The following is an 18,704-nucleotide window of genomic DNA, read 5'->3' as shown; positions in this document are numbered from 1 at the left end:
ACAAATCACTTTTCTATTATAAGTACCGACTACATCGTTTTGGTAATAGGCCAGGTAGAATGTTGGCCCAGATGACTAAGGCGCAGCGAGGTGCCAATTTGATTACCTCGCTTAAAGATGATGGGGGAAAGTTGGTCACGGATCAGTCTCAGATGGAATAGCTATTTGTCACCTTTCATAACTCTCTATATACTGCGGAAGTAGTAGGTCGGGAATCTCAGATTCGGGCATTTTTGGAATCTTTGCCCTTACCAAAACTATCAGCGACGGATTCGGAGGTCTTGGCTTCCCCTATAACCCAAGAGGAGGTGCTGGGTGTTCTCAAGCATCTATCTCTTTGTAAATCTTCAGGCCCGGACGGCTTTGGGGGGGAATTCTATCGTCTTCTTCAGGGGTATGTGGCTGATCCATTACAGGGCTACTTTGAAAGCGCGGCAGAGGTAGGGCAGTTTCCTCTTGGAGCGAATCGAGCGCTGATTACTGCATTGCCTAAACTGGGAAAAGACCCCTTGCTTGTGGGATCCTCACTTATTAATGTTGACTTAAAAATTTTATCTCGGGTTCTGGCTAATCGTTTGGCCCAATTTGTTCCTTCTTTGGTGGGTGCAGATCAGGTAGATTTTGTGCGGGGGCGATTAGCAGGTCATAATGTTAGGAAGCTCATCCTTGCTTTGGCCCATTGTGTTTCTCGGCAGCAACCAGCGCTGGCTATTAGTTTTGACTCAGAAATAGCCTTTGATAGAGTAGAGTGGGCTTTTTTATTCCCCTTGTTGCGATATTATGGGTTGGAGGGGTTCTTTATGAGAGCTCTTGGAGCCCTTTATTCTCACCCAGTGGCGGCCGTATTGGTTAATGGGGTAGCTTCTCCGGACTTTGTGCTCCAGCGGGTCACTCGCCAGGGCTGCCCCTTGTCCCCTCTGCTTTATATATTGTTTTTGGAGCCTTTGTTGATTTCCCTTCGAAGCCATCCTCAGATAGCTGGAGTACAGCTGGGGAATTCCTCTTTGCGTTGCATGGCTTTTGCCGATGATATTATGGTAATGTTGACTGACCCGGTTTCAGGCCTCCCTAGATTATTGGAGATGTTTCACCGGTTTGGGGAAATCTCGGGCCTAAAACTCAATGTGTCTAAATCGGAGGCGCTTCCTCTTCATATTAGTATCTCGCATGCGTGGGCTGATTTCCCGCTTCGGGAAGCACCACAGCAGGTAAAATATCTGGGGGTTCTGATACCATCATCCCTCACGTGACTCTATGAGATCAATGTGAAGCCCCTGCTCTGGAGCACGGTTGCGCTCCTCCGCTTGTGGGGTGATTTGCCGGTATCCCTTGCGGGGCGTATATTTTTGTACAATATGATGATTGTCCCTCGGTGGCTTTATCTGTTTCAAACTCTTCCACTGTGGATGCGGACCGGGGACTTAGCTATGTTGTATAGTGCTTTGAGGACTTTCTTGTGGCGTGGGCGCCGGCCTCGGCTATCTCTTCGTATTTTGATGTTGCCTGAGTCGCAGGGGGGTTTGGACTGCTAGACATTCGCGCCTATAATCTGGCTTGTGGGACTAGATTGATTCGGGACTGGTGTATGGAGAACTCCTCTTTTTTAATGTTTTCCGTGGACAGGGATTTTTTACACCCTAACTCTGGCTTGTTTTTGTTATATGCTCCAGGCTGCCCAGTTGGACTCCGTCTACCGGGGACATGTCATTTGGTCTTATATGAGACACATTTGGAAATTACTTTGTAAGCATCTGGGCATCAACTCTAACATAACTCCTCTTCTCCTACTGGTGGGTAATTTGCATTTTAAACCGGGCAGTGACAGCAAGGTGTTTAGGATTTGGCATGCACATGGAGTTCGTAGAATAGGGGATGCTCTCTCCGATGGGGGCGATCTCCTTTCCTCTGCCGAATTGGGGTCGCTGTATGGGCTGGATAGGGTGGACGCTTTCGGCTACTGCCAGCTCCGACATTATGTCCGCAGCTTCTCTGGGGATCGGTTTAGCGGATCTGTGGCACGATATCTTGGGAGGTGTTTGGCGTTGGGGGAGGACACGGCTCCACGTCTTCGCTATTATGTTGATGCTCTGGGCCCCCCCCTACAGACCGAACGGGCTGATTGGTTGGCAGGGGCATGGAGTGCTGACTTGGGCTGCATAGTTCCATCTGAATTGATCTCTCGCTGCTTTGTCCATTTGCGCACCATATCATGTAACATGTTACATAGGGAACAAGAATATAAATTCCTTCACAGAGCTTTTATCTCCCCTCACAGAGCACACCGGGCCGGTTTTGCAGCTCATGCGGGGTGCCCCAAATGTCCCGTAAATCCTGCTTCCCTGGGGCATATGTTTTGGGAGTGCCCCTCTGTGCGAGCCTTTTGGCAGCGTGTTTGGGTCTTCTTGTCCTCCTTGGTTCATGGACTCCCGAGCTGTAACCCCTGTGTAGCTCTTTTTTACCAGGAGGCGGAGCTTCATTGTTGCACTGTTGGGCAGCGGCAGTTGATTTCTAAGTCCCTTTTTCTGGCTAAGAAAGCCATTTTGACTTTTTGGCGAGAGCCGCGTGCTCCCTCTTTCTCTCGATGGCAGGGGTCTCTTTATGACTTAGCTCTCTTGGAAAGACAAGCTGTGGGCACTCGGGACGAATGAAGGTGGTCTCGATTTCAGGATGTATGGGAGGAGTATTGGCTGTCCCTTCCCCATCGCAAGAGGAGTCTACTATTGAATTGTTAGCCTCTACTGGGGTCTTCTGTCCTCTTCTGTCCTCTCCCTCTTCAGACTCATTCTTACTTGGATTTTCTTATGGGGTTCATTTCTCTTTCTCTTTATTTTTTTCCTCTTTTTCTTCCCTTTTTGACCTAGTTTTCCTCCCCATTTTGTCTATTTTTTGTCTATTTTGTCTATTTTTTGTCTATTTTGTGTATTTCGTATATATATTTCACAGGTCGGGAGTAGGGGTGGGTGTGGGGGGTTAGGGGGAGGTTTGGATCCGGTTTTCTACGGTGTATTCTAATGTATGTTATAGTATTGGGGTGCTACGATATGTCCTGGGGGGGGGGGTTTCAGAGGGTTTTACATGGAAAATTGTATTGAGCACCTCTTGTTCCTGAGACATCTGATCTTGGTTGTGTTTATGACCTTTTCTCTGTATGCCCGGTAGGGTGTTTTGGGGGGGGGGGGGTTTCTGGATTGATGGATGTCCCTTTACTCTGTTATGTTATGTGTGTACTGGTTTGCTCAATAAAGAAATATTATATATAAAAAAAACCCAAAACTTATTTTTGACAGGTAAGCTCTTTAGGATAGGAACCTTCTAAAAGGATAGTAGTTTATTCATGTAAAAGGAAAGTTTACTTTTCTCCTTTAGATATTAATGAATTTGCAATTTAATAGTTGTGGTATTTCACGTCTTTTATTTGTGAATGAAAAAATTATTACAGAAAAAAGTGGGTAAGTGATTACAATGTCAATGAATGAACTGTCCCCAGATATGGAATGCCTTCCAAGATAATTACAATTAAGGTAAGCTAATTTTTGAATCATGTTATTACAAGAATTAATAGACTCATCATTGATTGGGCACAAATTAAAATTTGTATATCAATTGTATTTTGGTAATTTGATGGAAAGAACTAATCAAGTAATTAAGCATATGTTACAATTCATTGCGGTTATGGGAAAGCCAAAAACTTTAAAAACAGATAATGATGCTGCATATTCTTCCAAAGCTTTTTCTGAGTTTTGCTTACAATGGGATATCCAATTGATTCACGGTTTGCCTTATAATTCTACAGGACAATCCATTGTAGAACGTGCAAATCGTACATTAAAATCTTATTTATTAAAACAGAAACCAATGAAATATGCCGTTCCTAATTTGAGACAGGTTCAAATGTCTTTATCCATTGTTTTATTCACTATTAACCATTTGACCTATTTTTCAGAGTACTCTGCATATGATAGACACCATCAAAGGGCAGTTCCATTACCACAATCTCTGGTTAAATATAAACTGTCGCCTAATCCTGTCTGGCATGGCCCTGCTCCCTTGATAACCAGGGGACGGGGTTATGCTGCTGTTTTAACTCCTACAGGTCCTGTCTGGGTGCCTAGCAGACACGTCTGACCTGCACGAGCCGTTGCTGACACGCCTCTTGTTCCTATCTCAGAAACTACAGAAGAAGCTGCTGACCCACCTCCCGTTCCTATCTCAGAAACTACAGAAACAGAAAGAAATGTCATGGCACCAACAATTGCAGAACCCCATTCCTGAGTTTGATTTCATCTTACGGCAATCACAACAAGTTCCCATACCACAGCAAGACGACTGGAAAAGAAAGCGTTATTCTAAGACTGATCCTGTGACTTGGGGACACATTAAAAGCTTAAGCGATCAAGCCATTCTCACATTGAGACAAACTGAAAAAGAAATGACTCCTGAAAACTTTACTGCTGCTATTTTTGCACAATAACATATAACTCTTTAATGATTGTTATTTGCTTGTTAACTTTTCTCAGTCTTCCTCTTCCTTCTGCTGGGGAATCATGGGAGCAAAGAATGCAATATAATATTTGGAAAAAAATAGCAGATATCTCAGGAAACGACAACTTCTGCTTACAGCAGAGCATTGATGCACACACTTTGTTAGGTTCTTGTTTAATTCCAGTGTGTAAAGCACCAGGGGGAATAGGAGATATTTCCCAACTAATTAATTTTATGACTGAAGATGAAGTATCATATACCATGGAGAAAAGTAGCCTGAAAATTACCCTGGGATGCCATGACCATTTATACACCCAATGTAGCAAATCATAAAAATCTGTCGTATGCTAGGGTAAAAAATTGTACTAGAAACTGCATTGACAGTGGACTAGCTTTGTGGAACTGTTCGCATTTTGTAAATATTTCATATATTAATGCTCACCTTGCCCTTCCTTCAGAATGGTTTTGGACATGTGGAAAGCGAACATGGAATTATATCTAGCTAATTTATCCCATAACACACAATGCTGCCTTAGTAGATTAGTAACAGCCTTGGTAAATAAAAAGCAGTTGATTAATCCCAGGATTACTAAAGAAAAACACTCTGTCTCTATAACCTCAAATAGTTATGTCTTAAATGACCAGTGTGATAGTAATGTCAACTTGCTATCAAAAGCAGAATATATCTCTTTGGCAGTTTCTTTAGTTGGAGTACCTGGATTAGCATTATATAATCATAAAACTTTAGCTCGATTGGCTTGTGCATTAGCTAAAAACATCAATCATACCTCACAAGCACTTAGCTTGTTAAATCAAGAACAAAATGAAATATGGACAGCTGTGTTAGACAACAGAGCAGCCAAAGATTATCTCTTATTATTACATTATCAAGGTTGCGAAACTATTAAAAATATGTGCTGCTTTAATCTAACCGATAACAGCAACAGTATAAAAGAACAAATTCAGCAACTACATGATCTGGCCTCTAATATGCATCAAGATATCTTATCACAGTGGTAGAATGCTTTATGGTTCTGGCTACCATCTGGCCAATGGATCCGGGTCATTTTGCAGTATCTACTCATTGGAATAGGTCTTTTGATCGCTTTCTGTTGTTTTGTTCAATGCCTGCCTTCTTTGTTTAACTTATGCATAAGTCCATGTCATGGTCGATATCGCAAATTATCCCTAGCAGATTTGCCTCACCTCTATAAAGCCCTTAAAAATAGTAAGGAAAGCGGAGATGAAGAGACGTCATTCTGAAACAGGATAATGCTCAGCACACTGACATTACAAACCCTGTGAAAGAATGCTGAATCATTCCCTCTCTCCCCCTTACTTGTCACAAATTAAAAGCATGTACCTTTGTATCCACCAATCATTAGAGATGTATATGGGGGGGAGTTACTATGATGTCATTAGCATAGAAGCATAATAAAAGGGGCTCGGAGCTTGCCACGGGAACGCCTCCGCCCGTTTTGTATCCTGTGTGTCCTGTGTTCCATCCCTACATGTGTGTAGGATTCCTTGAGATCCAGAGAGCATAGCCAGTCGTTCTGATTGAGAAGAGGATAAAGCAGGGCGAGGAAGAGCATCCGAGATTTCTCCTTGACTAGAAATTGAGAGCTCTGAGATCCAGAATGGGTTGCAGTCCCTCCCGTCTTCTTTGGAATTAAGAAGTAATAGCAGTAGAATCCCTGCTGCCGCTGAGAGAACTTCCTCGATGGCATTCAGCTGGAGAAGAGATTGAATCTCCTGGAGAAGAAGGGAGGAGTGTGCAGAGTCCAAAGCAGACTCTCTTGGAGGATGGTCTAGAGGCAGAGTGAAAATGGAGAGTGTAACCCTGACGAATGATGGTTAGGACCCAGAGGTCCAATGTGATGAGCTCCCAGCGAGCGATGAAAAACTGGAGACGGCCTCCGATGGGCTGAGGCAAAGACTGGAAGATGTTGACTGTGGCTATGCTCCGAAGAAACACGTTAAAAAGGCTGTGTAGGTTTTCGAGGAGCAGCCTGTGGTTTCTGTTGTTGACGAGGTTGCTATTTCTGCCTCCTGGGTTGAGACTGAGGAGGAGCTGCAGGCTTAGCAGCAAACCTTCTGTGGTAAGAAGAAACCAGTCTGAAAGGACGAGAAGGTGGAGGCTTCTTGTTAGGCTTGACCAGAGTGTCCCATCTGGTTTCATGAGCTGCCAACTTCTTAGTAGCCGTGTCCATGGAGGAACCAAAAAGCTCATCTCCCAGACAGGGAGCATTTGCAAGCCTGTCTTGATGATTTACATCCAGCTCAGATACACAAAGCTAGGCCAGGCATCTCATGGCTACTGACATTGCTGCCGCACGGGAGGAGAGTTTAAATGTATTGTACATGAAACCAACCATATATTTTCTCAACTGAAACAGATCAGAAACATGATGCTGAAAAGCAGGAAATTTGTGTTCTGGAATGTATTTTTGGAAAATGAAATCTGATTAAATGCTTGAGGTAAAACGAAAAATTAAAATTGTAGTTGCCAGAATGGTTGGCTAACATAGCATTTTGGTAAGGGCGTTTGCCAAACCGATCCATGGCTTTGCCCTCTCTGCCTTGGGGTACAGAGGCATAAACACTAGCTCCTGAAGACTTCTTCATGGTAGATTCTACTAGGAGAAACTTATGTGGAAGTTGTGGTTTATCAAAACCAGGGATAGGAACAACTCTGTACAGAGAATCTAACTTGTGAGGAGCCACAGGAATGGTAAGTGGCATTTCCAGATTTTTGTAGAAAGTTTCCCATAAAATGTCATGAAGAGGAAGCTTGAGAAGTTCCTTAGGTGGTTGATCATAATCTAAGGTCTCTAGGAACTTTTTAGAACATTTGGAATCAGCTTCAAGAGGAATGGATAAAGTCTCTGACATTTCATGAAGAAATTTGGAAAAAGAAGACTTCTCAGTCAAAACAGGAGTCTCCTGAGAGGAATGGTGAGGAGAGTCATCATCTGAAGAACCCCCATCTTCAGAGAGAAGAGGATCCTGTTCAGAGTCCCCCCAAAGGTCGGAATCTTGAAAAAAAAAGGGCTGGTGCCGAATACTTGGTGTCGAATGCTCAATGTGTTTAAGCTTCTGTAATGCCTTCTGGGACCACACCAGAGTCGACTCAGTCGATGTCTACGTGGAGGATGACCGGCGTTGGTGAGTCGACGGTGCCGATTCTCTGATAGGAAGCATCCGCACCAATGGAGACTCCACTGCAGATTCAACCAGTGTCAAGGGCTCAGACTGGACTGGAACCGGGGGAGTCGGTGTCAACACGGGCAGAAGTTGGGTCGGCACCAGCATTTGAAAATGCTCACCCAATTCTTCTTTAAACAAATTGCCTATCTTTTGCTTAAGGGTAAGCACTGGTACCGCTGGATTTCTTGCCGGTACCTTCAGTGCGGCTCTATGCTCTGGCAAACTCAGGGACTCCCCCCACTGAAAACTAAATCAAGCACTGCTCCTCTCCAGCTAGAGCTCCAGCTAGAGAGGAGCAGTGCTTGATTTAGTTTTCAGTGGGAGACGTCCCTGAGTTTGCCCCTGAAGAAGGAAAATAAACGGGGCTCTATAGGGCAATCAGTTGGCATTCCTGAACAACAGACCCTCTTACTCTATAGATGTTGGTGGCTTCTCAGATAAGTCCTTGCAGATAGCAGTTTAAATTTATTGGACAAATGTGATTTCTTGCTTTCTCAAGGCTCATCAATTAGTGATTTTGTACTTAGTTTTTTGAAATTCAGGAACGATGTGATTTTGTACCTGACACTTTGGGCACTTTATTATTATTATCTTCAATCTTTGCACATTTGAATTTATATTTATTTGAATTTTTAACACATTAATTGTTTTTTTTTTAAGCTAGTGGATGGTTTTAAATGATATTTATGGGTAACCTTGCATGCACTCTTGGGTGCTTTATGCCTGATATACCTTGGTGAACTTTTGACTTTCTGAAAACAAGTTCCCATGAACTGATAGCCATCCCCAGCTATTTATTAAATCTCTAGAGATTCCTAGTGTATCTAATCAATATTAATCAAGTAGTGCAAACTTTGAAAGCCCGCAGGTTTAAGATATTTCCCAGAATTGAGAGATCTTTTCCTTCCAGTTTACATGTTGTGACCCCTCTCATGTAGAGTAGGCTTTTTCTTATTCACGATATATTGATGACATTTTTTTTTCTTTTGGACAGGTACTAGAGATGCCCTAGATGTGTTCATCAACTGGTTTAACACCAGACATCATGAAACTGAAGTTGAAATGTCATGTAGCACTACAGCGATATCATTTCTCGATGTATTGATTCGACGAGTGGAGAATCCGTTAGAGACTATTATTTTTACCATATAGACTGACCAAAATACTTTTTTGCATTTCTCCAGTCATCACCCAGCACACTTGAAGAAAAGTTTACCAAGATCGCAGTTCCTAAGATTTCGGAGAATATGCTCCACTATCAATGAATTTAAATCTAAATCCAAAGAATTGGTCTACAAGCTAGTGAACAGAGGATACCTGTGAGATCTGAAACGCAAATGTGTAAAGCTTACAAAATGTCATTATTTGCCGATCGAGAACTCATGGGAACAGATACGAATTACTGAATGAGACACCGCAGTTACATGTATCCTAAAATATGGAAATAGTTCAGATCGAGTGTCTAAAGTTTCATGTAAACATTGGCACTTATTGTCACTAATGCCAGCATTTCAAAATACACGACTGCAAGTTGCCTACAAAAGAGACTAATTTGAAGGATATTCAGTGTCCAGCTATCTTGCGGAAATCCTATGTGGTAGAGGAAGTAGGTGGACGTCACACTCCATGTGACCATTGCAAGACTTGGTAGGTCACTTTGGATGTTAGAGTTCATCAATCCAGTAGATCATCGGGTCTATGCATTAAAACATGTCACCAACTGTGAAACAGATTTTGTAGTGTACTACTTAATTTGTCCCTGTAGGCTGCTGTACATTGGCCAAACATTTAGGAAATTTCGAATCAGGGTCAATGAACATTGTAGTGCCACAACATGAGGTGTGATGGAGGTACCTATGACACAGCATTGTATACAGATTTCTCATGAATTTCAGGATTTGAGTTGTTTCGTCATAGATTACATTGTTGAGCAACAGTGTGGAGGGAACCGGAAGCTTATGCTCCTAAGGTGGTAACAACAATGGATCTATGGGTTGCAGACAGTCCAGCCATCTTGACTTAATGCATCTATAGATTGGATCTATTTTCTACCGATAGTTTGTTTGAGCTCTGTTTAGTTTTTCATTTTTTTCTTACAGTGGTTTTTGAAGTTCAATCAGTATTTCAGTTTAGAAATGGCAATGACAGCTCAGTGTTCTCCCCAGGGCCCGGCTGCCATCTATCGCGAATCCTGCCGCTGCTCAACATTTTTTTTAAAAAACCACCTCTCACCGGCTTGGAGATTTCCCGCCTTAGCCCATAGCAAACTCATGCTTTGGGGCTCTAACATGTGCGTGCCGGCTTCCCTTCTCTTCCCTCCAAAACCGGAAGTTACGTCCTGGAGGAGAGGAGAAAAAGAGAAGGGAAGACGGCACGCACACGTTCGAGCCCCAGAGCTTGAGTTCGCTATGGGTTAAGGTCAGCGACGGAGGGAAGCTAAGGGAGACAGGTCAGCGACAGAGGGAAGCTTACAACTTGCTTTTACTTGCTTCTTGTTGCCTACTTTATGTTTCTGCAAAGGCAGGACCCGGCAACGAGGAAGGCCCGAAGCAAGGAAGAGCAGCAAGTTGTAAGCTTCCCTCCGTCGCTGACCTATAGAAGATAGGTCAGCGATGGAGGGAAGCTTGCGACTCCGCCGATGGGAGGGATGGGAAGAGAAATGCTGCTGCTGCACCCAAGGGGGGAGGGGGAAGGGAGATTCTGCTGCTGCACCCAATTGGGGAGGGGGGAAGACAGAAGAGAAGTGCTGCTGTTGCACCCAATTGGGGAGGAGGAAGACAAGTGCTGCTGTTGCACCCAATTGGGGAGGAGGGAAGGGATGAGAAGTGGGGAGAAGGAACACCAGGGAAGGGAAAGGAGAGGAAAGAGATGCCAAGACCATGGGAGAGAAGGAAAGGAAAGGCGCTACCAGACCATGGAGGGGGGGTGAGAGATGTCAGGGGGGTGGGAGGGGAGAGATGTGGGGGGAGGGGGAGGGGGAAGAGGCAGATGCCAGACCAGGTGAAAGGAAGGAAGGAGAGAAAGGCAGGAGAAGAGATGCCAGATAATGGAGTGGGAGGGGGAGATAGAAGGAGAAGAGAGAGATGCCAAGGCATGGGGGGAAGAAAGGAAAACTAAAGGAGACAAAATGCCAGACCAGAGGGAAAGAAAGGAGGAGGAGGTGCCAGAGAATGAGGGAGAGATAGGAGGGAGATGCCAGGGCATGGGGGGAGAGATGGGAAGGAGATAGAGATGCCAGACCATGGGGTGGAGTGGAAAGGAAAAGAGAGAGTGCCAGAGCATAGGGGAGGGGATGAAGCTGAAATGAATCATGTACAAAGGAGAGAAAGGGCACAGGATATACAGTTTATTAAAGGGACATAGAAAGAGGGAAGATGCAATATGGAAGAGAGAGAGGGTGGACAGTAGATGGTAGGGGTAAAAAGAGAGGGGCAGAGGCTGGGTGGAAGGGGCAAAGAGAGAGGACAGATGTTGCATGGAAGAGAGCGAGGATAAACGCTGAATAGAAAGAAGAGAGCGAAGAGAAAATGATTAAAGCAGAAACAACAAAAGGTAGAAAATTTTTTTTGTTGCTTTACATAGAATCAAGTAGTATTGTAACTGTATTGATTAAAGTTTATAAATAGGAAATGGAAATAAGGTAATTTTTGGGGGGAATAAACCCCTTTCCTCAGGTCAGGACAGGATACCATAACAGCAGTATACTGTACTGCAGGGGTGCCCACATGGTCGATTGCAATCGACCAGTAGATCGCAAAGGCAATGTGAGTTGATTGCGTTGTCTTTGCTATTTTTTTCTTCCTGCCTCCCTGAGCCAGGCCAGGCACGTACAAGCGCCGGACTCACAAGACTTCACCTCTGACGTCAATTCTGACGTCGGAGAGGAAGTTCTGGGACAGCCAATCGCTGCATGGCTGGCCTGAAACTTCCTTTATGATGTTAGAATTGACATCAGAGGTGAAGTCTTGTGAGTCCGGCGCTTGTACATACCTGGCCTGGCTCGAGGAAGCAGCAGGGAGAAATCGGCGTGGTAGCTTGTGGGGTAAGGAAAGAATCGGGGAAGTGGAGAAATTGGCGCGATGGGGGCAGGGGTAGAGAGAGAAAGAAAGGTGGAAACAAAGAGGGGAGGCAAGGGGAAAGAGAAAGAAAGACAGGCAGGGGGGAGAGAGAAAGAGAGACAGAAAGAAAAGGGGAGGGGCAGAAACAAATAAATATTGGATTTACAGTCAGAAGAAGGAAGTGCAACCAAAGACTCATGAAATCAACAAACAAAAAGGTAGGAAAAATGATTTTATTTTCAATTTAGTGATCAAAATTTGTCCGTTTTGAGAATTTATATCTGCTGTCTATATTTTGCACTATGGCCCCCTTTTACTAAACCGCAATAGTGGTTTTTAGCGCAGGGAGCCTATGAGCGTTGACAGCAGCATGGGGCATTCAGCGCAGCTCCCTGTGCTAAAAACCGCTATCGCGTTTTAGTAAAAGGAGAAAGGGTATATTTGTCTATTTTTGTATAGTTGTTACTGAGGTGACATTGCATATTTTAAAGTCATCTGTTTTGAACTCAGGAAAAAAAAATCCGACTACAAATGATAATTAACATTTTCTCTGCGTACAGTGTGCTTTGTGTTTTTTAAAATTTTATTGTTGGTAGGTCATTTTGAGTTGGTCATTTTAAAAAGTAGCTCGCAAGTCAAAAAAAGTGTGGGTACCCCTGCTGTACTGTCTTGAAGAAAGATTTGGTTTCTGAAAGCTAATTGAAAAATGGATTAGTCCAAAAAAATGGTATTTTCTTATTTCTCATTATATGTTTTATTTCTATTTGTTAATTTGTAAAATGGTGATTGTTATGTAGCAGTTCAAATTTACATCTACTGTCTTTATATTTTGCACAGTATTAGAGGATATGTCACTGTTTCTGTGGTGTTGCATTGTATACAGAGTCTGGTTTCTTGCTTCAGTTTAACTTTTGTCTACATAATTCTATTTTTATAGTTTGTGATTATTCCATATTGGGTGAGAGTGTACTGGCTGTGTGTATGAAAAGGACATGGCTTTCTGTTAGCATCGACTGTACAGGATCAATTGACTGTGCAGGATCTGGCTTGTTTAGTTTTACATTGCGTGTGTTGGTGTTCTAGTGCTCACTGCAGTGTTTAAGATGCTGCCTTTTCCTAGGTGCACCCTTGTTGTGTAACTCATGGATTATTACTAAAAATAACTTTTTTATATAGAGGAGGGGGTTGTTAAAAAATGATCAGCACTGGCTGTCATATATACTAGGTACGCCACTGGATTTAATGACCCTATTCTAACTACTGTTGATGTAGGTGTTGTCGTCGTCCCCCCCCACACACACACAGACATTATAAAGAATGAAATTAAAGCTGTATTAACATCAAGCAGCTTTCAAATGACATTATAAGCAAATAAAAATAAAATATTTTTAATACATTGCTAATTATTACCTGCATCTTTACCTAAACTGTTTTGCCCTAGCTCTCACTTTGCACTACAACAAAATAAAAAAGTAGCAGATAAAGATCAATCACACAGGTCTCCTTCAAGGCTCAGTAACACCTCTCCCTAAATTATGTGGAAGAGGTCTGGAAGTGGGGATCACATCTATTTCATATCCTCAGTGAGACCCTCAGGAAGGAACCTAGTGATCAAAACATTATTAGAGGTGCTGTAGAGCCATTTCTTTTATGACTGGATGAGCTATATTTATCTTTTTTGTTGTTGTTTAAATTCATGCAGAAATAAATAGCTAGATTGAACCTAATGACTTCATTAATGCATTTTCCTTTTTTAAACCTCTATATCATTTGAAAGAGGGCAAATATCAAATTATTCCCTTCTAGAATTGGATACTTCTTAAATTTAGTAAAAATATTCTGGCACAAGTGTCAAACCTTAAAAAAGGAAGTCATATTGAGCATTGGAAAATAATAATAATTAACTAATAAAAATAATACACATTTAGAGCTCCTTTTACCAAGCTGTGATAGCGGTTTTAGCGTGCGCTTAGCACGTGCAGTATTGCCCCGTGTGCTAGACGCTAACGTCAGCATTGAGCTGGCATTAGTTTTCCTGCTTAGCGTGGGGGTTTGCACGTGCTAAAAACGCTAGCGCACCTTAGTAAAAAAGGGGGTTAATTTTCCCCACCACCAAATTTCCTCATTCCATCCCACCCGACTACTTTTTCATGCCACTGGGGAGAACACTTCATCTACTTTATGTCAACAGAGCTGTAGCTCTGCACTCACCATGTTTAGTCCAATCACAAACTAAAACTAAACTAAACTAAACCTTAAGTTTGTATACCACATCATCTCCATCATAGAGCTCAGCACAGTTTACAGGAACTGGTATAACAAAGGAACTCCAAAGTAAGGGTTACAAAAGCTTAGTATAGAGAAGTTTTAGAGGGACTTAGTATACCATAGAGGGAGTAAGTATTACATTTTTGAGAATAGCCAAGTTTTCAGATGTTTTTGGAATAATTGGAGGGAGTCCAGATTTCGGAGTGGGATAGTAAGGTTATTCCAGAGCTCTGTGATTCTGAAGAAGAGGGATGTCCCTAGTTTTCCTGCATGGGATACGCCTTTTAATGAGGGGAAGGATAGTTTGAATTTTGGGGTGGATCTGGTGGTATCAGGATTCGAGGAATTCCAAGATAGTGGAATAAGGGGAGGAAGGATGCCGTGTAGGATCTTAAAAGTTAGGCAGGCGCATTTAAAGTGAACACTATGCTGATTGGACACAACTGTTCATTTAAAGTACGCTGAAGCGCCATTTTTTCTGTTTTCTACACACAGCTTTGCAGCGTTTACTGCCTAACAGAGCCCTGAAGAAACGGTTTGTCACACCGTGAAACAATGGCCAACGTCGGCTGAAAATGAACATAGGCTGAAGCAAGTTAAAGGGCAAAGCATCGTGAAAACAGATCCTGAATGGAACTTCATTAAGATAAGCACTTTTCTATAGTTGTTACATGCTAAAGTGTTTAAGAGTCAAAGGAGGTTTTTATGGCCAGTCACTGAAGTGTGCAGGGGATTTAGTCTATTTGTCACATCTCCCTCCCACATAGCCCACGGCTTCTGAGGCCTTTTTCTTCCTTGTAAAAGAGAAAAGAAAAAAAGAAAAATGTCAAAAATATATAAAAGAAAAGTGTATTCTAGCTGGGAAATTGTAAGTCTTTATACTCAGCATTTTAACTGGAGCTCAAAATATATTGTACAGAATCAGCACCAGCACTGATCCTGCATTACTCTTTCCAACCAGTTTCTAATCCAGTTCACTATGTTGGATCATTACAATAGGCACTGGGATGAACTCTGACCCACTCCTGCTACAAGTATGCCGCCACTATCACAACCGTTTTTTAAAAATGTCCTTGTAGTTGTGGCTATACTGAAGGACATTACTTGAAATTGAAAATACTGCCCTGGAATAGCAACCTGAGAACATCTGGTGCAGAGGCCAAACAGGAAGGTGAAAATATGCTTCCTGAAATCCAGGTTCATTAGGAACTCTCCAGGATGAGCTGATACTGTTACCAAGTTCAGAGTCTTCATTCTGAAATGAGACCTTCAAATCAGGAGTTTACCTTCTTGATGTCTAATATAGGTCAAAAGTGCATGCCCATTTTGGGAATTATGAAGTAGAGTAAATATCTCCTCAGATCACGCTGGAATATGGGTAAGGAAATCAAAACCCCCAAGTTCTGTAAGGAATAAAAGAGTGACACCACCTTTTGCTTAGACAGATGACAGCAAGGCATCGCCAAGAAGAAATCTGCTTATGGGTAGGAAAATTTGAATTTCTATTCTTAGGGAATAGGAGATGAGATCTGATATGCTGCCTTTCTGTGGCTACAAAGTATATGTACCTGGGGAAATGGAGGGTTAAGTGACTTGCCCAAAGTCACAAGGAGCTGTAGTGGGAATAAAACTTGATTCCCATGGTTTTCAAGTGACTACAATAACCATTAAGCTATCCCTCCACTGTTTCTCTGATTATACTGATTACCCCACTGGTCAGAGGTGATCCTGATCTAGTCCTTGAGGAAGGTTGAACCCAGATCCTATCACCAAGTGACACAATAGGAGGGATCAGATGGTTGTACTGAAGCCTAATTTGTTAACAGAGTTGTCTGGCCTATTATGGGACGGGGCTCAGGGAATACTGGGGTGTCAATTATGGAGGTTCAGGATTGTGTTGGGGAGGTTGGGAGTATGGTGGAGGGTGGGGTCCATGTTGGGATTGAGGTTTTTGTGTCATGGATATCGGAGCTTATTTGGAGAGGTAGAGATCCATCAATAATAATAATAATAATAATATTTTATTTTGTATACCGCCATACCCAGGGAGTTCAAGGCGGTTCACAGCAGGTAGATGAATTACATACAGTGCGATTCGAAAAAAGAAGAACATAACAAGGCAATCGTGGGGACGAACTCGTTTACATAAACGATTTAGGAGGGGGAAGGGCTAAATACGGGATACATACAGTGTGCTGCAGTAGGATACAATACGGGATACATACAGAGTGCTGCAGTAGGATACAATAGAGTTTAAGAGAGGAAATTAGATAAGAGCATATTAGATGGAAACAGGGGGGGGGCAACCAACTTGGAGGGGGGGGTGGGAAAGTAAGGGGGGGAGAGGGGAGAGGAGGGTTTAGATGGGGGAAGGGGGGGCTAAGGGATAGGTCTGTTGCAAAGGAGGGGTTTCATCAGTTTTCTAAGGTGGAGAGGGGGTAACGTTACGGCGGAAGAGGGGAGCGTTAGGGATTTGGTCCGTTAAAAAGTAGAGTTTTGAGCTTTTTTCTGAAGGGGAGGTATGAATAGCTGTCAAGTATGATTTGGGCGAGCCATGAGTTTAGTTTGGCCGCTTGGAAAGAGAAGGTTCGTTCGAGGAATCTTTTAAGGTGACACGATTTCAGTGAGGGAAAAGCGAATAGAGTTGTTCTGCGGGGGCTCTTCTTATTATAGTTCAGGTTGAAGTGGGGGTAAAGATAGGCTGGTGACATACCAGAAACGGTTTTGTAGCAGATGCAAGAGAACTTAAATAGGACTCTGGATTCGAATGGCAGCCAGTGCAGCTTGTGGTAGAAAGGGGATATGTGATCCCATTTCTTCAGGCCAAAGATAAGGCGGATGGCGGTATTTTGGACCAGTCTCAGCTTTCTGGTGATTTTCTTGAAGGCGCCTAGATAAATGATGTTACAGTAGTCCAGGACACTAAGAATGGAAGATTGGACCAGCAGACGAAAGGAGGCGTCATCAAAGTATTTTTTAATGGTGCGGAGTTTCCAGAGCACCGAGATGCTTTTCTTAAATACTAGGTCGGTGTGTTTCTCCAGTGTGAGATGCTTGTCTAAAGTGACACCTAGTATTTTTAGTGATTGCTCAATAGAATAGTCAAGACCATTGATGTGTATCGTGGTTTCCTTAATTTTGTCATTTGGGGATGCTAAGAAGAGTTTGGTTTTTTCTGGGTTTAGCTTTAGTCTAAACGCTGACATCCAAAGTTCGATCTGATTTAGGGTGAAAGATAGCGAATTTAGAAACTCTGAGGTAAAGTAAGAGAGCGGAATGATTATTGTGATGTCGTCTGCGTAGATGAAAAATTTGAGCTTTAAGCTTTGTAGGAGATTTCCTAGGGAGACAAGGTAGATGTTAAATAGGGTGGGGGATAGGGGGGAGCCTTGTGGGACTCCACAGGGGTTGTCCCAGCTGTAGGAGGTAGTATCGTCTTTGAACACCTTGTAGGTTCTTGTTGAAAGAAATCCATGGAACCAATTGAGAACGTGACCTGAGATTCCAATAGAAGTCAGACAGTCTAGTAGAGTGGCGTGGTCAACCAAGTCAAATGCGCTACTTAGATCGAGTTGCAGTATTAGAGCACAAGAGCCTTGGCTGAATAGTTGATGAAGGTAATCGAGCAGGGAAGCTAAAATTGTTTCAGTACTGTGGCCTGACCGAAAGCCGGATTGGTTGTCGTGCAAGATGTTGTGTTTTTCTAAGTATGTGGTGAGTTCGGTGTTTACTATCCCTTCTGCTATTTTGGTAACCAGGGGGATGTTGGCGATAGGTCTAAAGTTGGAGGCCGTGTTGGAAGGCTCTTTAGTATTTTTCTTAATTGGTGTAATCAAAATGTGCCCTTGTTCTACTGGGAACTTCCCCGAGGATAGTAGGGAGTTGATCCAAGTCAGCATTTTGGCCTTAAAATTGACTGGGGCCGATTTCATGATATTAGGGGGGCAGGTGTCCAGTCTACAGTAGGAGTTGGCATACTTATTGTAGTGTTTACTAAAAGTTTGCCAGTCTATGGGTAAGAATGTGTTCCAGAACAGGTCGGCTCTGGATTCGCCTGAGTCTGGTAGAATGGGGTAACACCAGTGGGGCTTGGTTGGGTTGGTAAGAGAGGATCTTAGTTGTAGTATTTTGGAGTTGAAGAAATCCGCCAGGCTGTTTGCTGTTAGAGTGGTCTCTTCGGGTGAGTTGATAAAAGTTTCTATATTGTATAGATCATTTACCAGCTTAAATAGGTTGCTGCTGTTAGTTGAGATGTCGCCGATTTTGAGGGCGTAGAAGTTTTTGCGTTTTTCTTTGGTTCGATTTTTGTAGGTTTTTACTTTTAATCTCCAGGCGGTTCTGTGCTCTTGCATTCCTGATTTTAGCCAGAGTCTTTCCGATTTTCTTAGGTCTCTCTTTAGCGTTAGCAGTTCTGTGTCGAACCAGCCCTCTAGGTTTTTAAGTCTTTTTCTGCGGGTTTTGATGGGGGCCATTTTATTTAGGATATTGGTGCTATCAGTAATCCAGGAGTTCATGAATTGGTCGGTTTGTTTGTTTTGTTCTGATATGATCTCATAGTGAGACCAGAATTCTACGGGATTTATGCTATCTCTGCTGGTATGGAATTTTTTATTTCTTGTTTTTGGGAAGTTATTTGTTGGGCTCGTAGTTTTTAGTTGGCAGTCAAGTTCAAAATCGCAGAGACTG

General features: G+C 42.9%; 1 protein-coding gene across 3 annotated transcripts in view; it reads right to left on the bottom strand.

The window, feature by feature from the left end:
- The window catches only part of LPCAT1 (lysophosphatidylcholine acyltransferase 1), a 579,323-nt gene that overhangs the window by 343,504 nt on the left and 217,115 nt on the right, over positions 1-18,704 (bottom strand). The gene's annotated exons all lie outside the window — the stretch shown is intronic.

The sequence above is a fragment of the Geotrypetes seraphini genome, chromosome 2 (assembly GCF_902459505.1).
Source record: "Geotrypetes seraphini chromosome 2, aGeoSer1.1, whole genome shotgun sequence".
In the NCBI taxonomy this organism is placed as follows: Eukaryota; Metazoa; Chordata; class Amphibia; order Gymnophiona; family Dermophiidae; genus Geotrypetes; species Geotrypetes seraphini.
The sequence above is the reverse complement of the archived record's forward strand: the minus strand, read 5'-3'. Positions and strand labels throughout refer to the sequence as shown.